We start from the raw sequence: 6,868 nt of genomic DNA on the forward strand, positions 1-6,868 counted from the left end.
CGAACTTCAAACTCGCGAGTGCTGGGCGTAGTGACAGACGCAAAAGGAGGGTGAATCCTACTCCAGTATGATCGAGAACCTCAGATGATTAGCCGTGCCATGACAGAGCATTTGGACCTTTTTCACAAGAGGATGGGATGTAGCCATTGACAACGGTGATGCCCTTACATAAAGCTTGCCATGGAAAGGAGTAAGACTGATTGGATGAAGACAGCGGGAAAGCAGAGAGTCAGAGGAACGAAAGCATCTCTATACGCTTATCTGAAATTCTCACCAATGATATACATAAGTATTTCTATCTTTATTTTCTGTTTATTTATTATTATTATTCGAAAACTCCATAACCATTTGATATCCGCCTGACTGAGATTTACAAGGTGACCATAGCTTGCTTCAAGCCGACAATCTCCGTGGGATCGACCCTTACTCACGTAAGGTTTTATTACTTGGACGACCCAGTGCACTTGCTGGTTTGTTGTGCGAAGTTGTGAAGTTATATTTAGACATGGTATTGTGCACCAGTTGTTGGCGCCATTGCCAGGGAGAGAATGAACAAATTTTGCAACCTCAGAGTAACAATTTCGCATACCAAGTTTTTGGCGCCGTTGCCGGGGAGAGAACGAACAACAAATTTTACAACCTCTGAGATCACAATTTCGCATACCAAGTTTTTGGCGCCGTTGCCGGGGACTGTTCGAGTTTGGACAACTGACGGTTCATCTTGTTGCTCAGATTAGGTAATTTTCTTTTTGTTTTATTTTCAAAAAATTTTCAAAAAAAAAAATCTTTCAAAAATTTTCCATCTGTTTTCGAAGATTATTCTAAAATTTTTTAAGAATGAATTCTAGTGTTTCATGAAGCATGTTGAAGCCTGACTGGCTGTAAAGCCATGTCTAAATCCATTTGGATTGGGGCTTCCAACCCAACATTATCAAGAGCAAGCTAGTTGTTGCTAATCCACCTGCTGCTGTTCCTGATCCACCTGATTTACATGCTAGAGCTTGACTGGCTATTAAGCCATGTCTAACCCTCAGATTGGAGCTTTAGACTAAGAGTGCAAGATTTCTGAAATTCATATTAAAAAAATTTTGGAATCCTTATTTTTCTTTTTCAAATAATTTTCGAAAAATCCAAAAAAAAATATCATAAAATCATAAAAATCAAAAATATTTTGTTTCTTGTTTGAGTCCTGAGTCAAATTGTAAGTTTAGTGTCAATTGCATATTCATTTTGCATTTTTCGAAAAAAAAATCATGCATTCATAGTGTTCTTCATGATCTTCAAGTTGTTCCTGGCCAGTCTTCTTGTTTGATCTTGATGTTTTCTTGTTTTGTGTCTTTTCTTGTTTTTCATGTGCATTTTTGCATTCATTGTGTCTATACATGAAAAATTTCTAAGTTTGGTGTCTTGCATGTTTTCTTTTCTTGAAAATTTTTCAAAAATAAGTTCTTGATGTTCATCTTGACATTCAAAGTGTTATTGGTGTTCATCTTGACATTCATAGCATTCTTGCATGCATTCATTGTTTTGATCCAAAATTTTCATGCATTGCATCATTTTCATGTTTTTCTCTTTCATCATTAAAAATTCAAAAATAAAAAAAATATCTTTTCCTTTTTCACTCACAAATTTCGAAAATTTAAGTTGACTTTTTCAAAACTTTTTAAAACTTAGTTGTTTCTTATGAGTCAAATCAAATTTTTAATTTAAAAATCTTATCTTTTTCAAAATCTTTTTCAAAAATCAAATCTTTTTCATTTTTCTTATTTATTTTCAAAAATTTTAAAAATATTTTTCAAAAATCTTTTCTTAATTTTATCTTATAATTTTCGAAAATATTCTCATTAATTAATGTTTTGATTCAAAAATTTCAAGTTTGTTACTTGCTTGTCAAGAAAGATTCAAACTTTAAGTTCTAGAATCATATCTTGTGATTTCTTGTGAGTCAAGTCATTAATTATGATTTTAAAAATCAAATCTTTTTCAAAACTAATTATAATCATATCTTTCTATCATATCTTTTTTTTAAAAAAAAATCTTATCTTTTTCAAAAATTTGATTTTCAAATATCTTTTCTAACTTCTTATCTTCTTATCTTTTCAAAATTGATTTTCAAATATTTTTCAACTAACTAATTGACTTTTTGTTTGTTTCCTATCTTTTTCAAAACTACCTAACTAACTCTCTCTCTCTAATTTTCGAAAATATCTCCCTCTTTTTCAAAAATTCTTTTTAATTAACTAATTGTTTCAAATTTTAATTTTAATTTATTTCTTCTTTTACTTTTCGAAAATCCTCTCTCTCTCTCATCTCCTTCTATTTATTTATTCATCTACTAACACTTCATCTCACCCAAATTCGAACCCCCTCTTCCATCTGTGTTCGAATTTTCCCTTCTTCCCTTCTTCACATTACATTCTTTTCTTCTTCTACTCACACAGGGGAACCTCTATACTTGGGCAAAAAGGATCCCTATTATTATTATTTTTCTGTTCCCTCTTTTTCATATGAGCAGGAGCAAGGACAAGAACATTCTTATTGAAGCAGATCCAGAACCTGAAAGGACTCTGAAGAGGAAACTAAGAGAAGCTAAAATACAACAATCCAGAGATAACCTTACAGAAATTTTTGAACAAGAAGAGGATATGGCAGCCGAAAATAATAATAATGCAAGGAGGATGCTTGGTGACTTTACTGCACCTAATTCCAAATTACATAGAAGAAGCATCTCCATCCCTGCCATTGGAGCAAACAATTTTGAGCTTAAACCTCAATTAGTTTCTCTGATGCAGCAGAACTGCAAGTTTCATGGACTTCTATCTGAAGATCCTTTTCAGTTCTTAACTGAATTCTTGCAGATATGTGATACTGTTAAGACTAATGGAGTAGATCCTGAAGTCTACAGGCTCATGCTTTTCCCTTTTGCTGTAAGAGACAGAGCTAGAATATGGTTGGATTCTCAACCTAAAGATAGCCTAAACTCTTGGGATAAGCTGGTCAAGGCTTTCTTAGCCAAGTTCTTTCCTCCTCAAAAGCTGAGTAAGCTTAGAGTGGATGTTCAAACCTTCAGACAGAAAGAAGGTGAATCCCTCTATGAAGCTTGGGAGAGATATAAGCAACTGACCAAAAATTGTCCTTCTGACATGCTTTCAGAATGGACCATCCTGGGTATATTTTATGATGGTCTGTCTGAATTAGCTAAGATGTCATTGGATACTTCTGCAGGTGGATCCATTCACCTAAAGAAAACGCCTGCAGAAGCTCAAGAACTCATTGACATGGTTGCTAATAACCAGCTCATGTACACTTCTGAGAGGAATCCAGTGAGTAATGGGACGCCTCAGAAGAAGGGAGTTCTTGAAATTGATACTCTGAATGCCATATTGGCTCAGAATAAAATATTGACTCAGCAAGTTAATATGATTTCTCAGAGTCTGAATGGAATGCAAGCTACATCCAACAGTACTCAAGAGGCATCTTCTGAAGAAGAAGCTTATGATCCTGAAAACCCTGCAATAGCAGAGGTGAATTACATGGGTGAACCATATGGAAACACCTATAACCCCTCATGGAGAAATCATCCAAATCTCACATGGAAGGATCAACAAAAGCCTCAACAAGACTTTAATAATGGTGGAAGAAACAGGTTTAGCAATAGCAAGCCTTTTCCATCATCCACTCAGCAACAGACAGAGAACTCTGAACAAAATACCTCTAATTTAGCAAACTTAGTCTCTGATCTGTCCAAGGCCACTGTAAGTTTCATGAATGAAATAAGGTCCTCAATTAGAAATTTAGAGGCACAAGTGGGCCAGCTGAGTAAAAGGATCACTGAAATCCCTCCTAGTACTCTCCCAAGCAATACAGAAGAAAATCCAAAAGGAGAGTGCAAGGCCATTGATATAACCATCATGGCCGAATCCAAGGAGGAAGGGGAGGACGTGAATCACAAGGAGGAAGACTTCCTAGGACGTCCAATGATCAATAAGGAGTTCCCCTCTGAGGAACCAAAGGAATCTGAGATTCATCTAGAGACCATAGAGATTCCATTGAACCTCCTTATGCCCTTCATGAGCTCTGATGAGTATTCTTCTTCTGAAGAGAATGAGGATGTTACTGAAGAGCAAGTTACCAAGTTCCTTGGTGCAATCATGAAGCTGAATGCCAATTTATTTGGTAATGAGACTTGGGGAGATGAACCTCCCCTGTTCACCAATGAACTAAATGCATTGGATCAACTGAGATTGCCTCAGAAGAAACAGGATCCTGGAAAGTTCCTAATACCTTGCACCATAGGCACCATGACCTTTGAAAAGGCTCTATGTGACCTTGGGTCAGGAATAAACCTCATGCCACTCTCTGTAATGGAGAAACTTGGAATCTTTGAGGTGCAAGCTGCTAAAATCTCATTAGAGATGGCAGACAACTCAAGAAAACAGGCTTATGGACAAGTAGAGGACATATTAGTAAAGGTTGAAGGCCTTTACATCCCTGCTGATTTCATAATCCTAGATACTGGAAAGAATGAGGATGAATCCATCATCCTTGAAAGACCCTTCCTAGCCACAGCAAGAGCTGTGATTGATGTTAACAGAGGTGAACTAGTCCTTCAATTGAATGAGGACTCCCTTGAGTTTAAAACTCAAAGACATCCTTCTGTAAACATGGAAAAGAGGCACAGTAAGCTTCTCTCAAAACAGAGTCAACAAGAGCCCCCACAGTCAAACTCTAAGTTTGGTGTTGGGAGGCCACAACCAAACTCTAACTTTGGTGTTGAACTCCCATATCCAAACTCTAAGTTTGGTGTTGGGAAGTCTCAACAATGCTCTGAACATCTGTGAGGCTCCATGAGAGCCCACTGTCAAGCTATTGACATTAAAGAAGTGCTTGTTGGGAGGCAACCCAATTTTTATTTATCTAATTTTATTTTTATTTTTATTGTTCTTTCATGTTTTATTAGGTTCATGATCATGTGGAGTCACAAAATAAATAGAAAAATCAAAAACAGCAGAAGAAAAATCACACCCTGGAGGAGGAGTTCATTGGCGTTTAAACGCCAGTAAGGAGCATCTGGCTGGCGTTCAACGCCAGAACAAAGCATGGATCTGGCGTTGAACGCCAGAAACAAGCAGCATCCTGGCGCTGAACGCCAGAAACAAGCATAGAACTGGCGTTCAACGCCAGAAACATGCTACATCTGGGTGCTGAACGCCCAGAACAAGCATCAATTCGGCGTTTAAACGCCAGAATTGCATGCAAAGGTATTTTACATGCCTAATTGGTACAGGGATGCAATTCCTTGACACCTCAGCATCTGTGGACCCCACAGGATCCCCACCTACCACCACTCACTCTCTTCCCTCTTCTCAATGTTCATCCTCTCTTCCCAATAAACACTCTTCCCCAAAACTCTTCACCAATCACCTCAATCTCTCTTCCTTATCACCACTTCACCACTCACATCCATCCACTCTTCCCCATAAACCTACCTCATAAACCCCACCTACCTTCAAAATTCAAAATCAATTTTCCACCCAAACCCACCCTATATGGCCGAACCTTAACCCCCCCTCCCTTCCATATATAAAGCCCTCCATTCTTCTTCATTTTCACACAACACAACCCTCTCTTCTCCTTCTTGGCCGAATACACCTCTCCCTCCTCTCCTCTATATTTTCTTCTTCTTCTTCATCTATTCTTTCTTCTCTTGCTCGAGGGCGAGCAATATTCTAAGTTTGGTGTGGTAAAAGCATAAGCTTTTTGTTTTTTCATTACCATTGATGGCACCTAAGACCGAAGAATCCTCTAGAAAGGGGAAAGGGAAGACAAAAGCTTCCACCTCCGAGTCATGGGAGATGGAAAGATTCATCTCCAAAGCTCATCAAGACCACTTCTATGATGTTGTGGCCAAGAAGAAGGTGATCCCCGAGGTCCCTTTCAAACTCAAGAGAAATGAGTATCCGGAGATCCGACATGAGATCCATAGAAGAGGTTGGGAAGTTCTAACAAACCCCATCCAACAAGTCAGAATTCTAATGGTTCAAGTTCTATGCTAATGCATGGATTACAAGGAACCATGATCAAATTAAGAACACGAACCCAAAGAATTATCTCACCATGGTTCGGGGAAAATACTTAGATTTTAGTCCGGAAAATGTGAGGTTGGCGTTTGACTTGCCTATGATGCAAGGAGACGCACGCCCCTACACAAGGAGAGTCAACTTTGATCAAAGGTTGGACCAAGTCCTTATGGACATATGTGTGGAAGGAGCTCAATGGAAGATTGACTCAAAAGGCAAACCGGTTCAACTGAGAAGACTGGACCTTAAGCCTGTAGCTAGAGGATGGTTGGAGTTCATTCAACGCTCAATCATTCCCACTAGCAACCGGTCTGAAGTTACTATAGATCGGGCCATCATGATCCATAGCATCATGATTCGAGAAGAGGTGGAGGTTCATGAGATTATACCTCAAGAACTCTACAAGGTGGCTGACAAGTCCTCCACTATGGCAAGGTTAGCTTTTCCTCACCTCATTTGCCATCTATGCAATTCGGCTGGGATTGACATAGAAGGAGACATTCCCATTGAGGAAGAGAAGCCCATCACTAAGAAAAGGATGGAGCAAACAAGAGAGCCCACTCATGGAGCTCAAGAAACGCATGAGGAAGCTTACCATCAAGAAATCCCTGAGATACCTCAAGGGATGCACTTTCCTCCACAGAATTTTTGGGAGCAAATCAATACCTCCCTAGGAGAATTAAGTTCCAACATGGGACAATTAAGGGTGGAACATCAAGAGCACTCCATCATCCTTTATGAAATTAGAGAAGATCAAAAGGCAATGAGGAAGGAGCAACAAAGACAAG

The 6,868-nt window shown here is 38.6% G+C and overlaps 1 non-coding gene across 1 annotated transcript; it reads right to left on the reverse strand.

The window, feature by feature from the left end:
• Positions 1 to 3,041: 3,041 nt before the first annotated feature.
• On the reverse strand, positions 3,042 to 3,149 carry LOC112767726 (small nucleolar RNA R71). The gene has a single exon (XR_003185168.1). It is a non-coding gene; the product is annotated as a small nucleolar RNA R71 (small nucleolar RNA).
• Positions 3,150 to 6,868: the final 3,719 nt, after the last annotated feature.

This window comes from Arachis hypogaea, chromosome 17 (genome assembly GCF_003086295.3).
Source record: "Arachis hypogaea cultivar Tifrunner chromosome 17, arahy.Tifrunner.gnm2.J5K5, whole genome shotgun sequence".
NCBI lineage: Eukaryota > Viridiplantae > Streptophyta > Magnoliopsida > Fabales > Fabaceae > Arachis > Arachis hypogaea.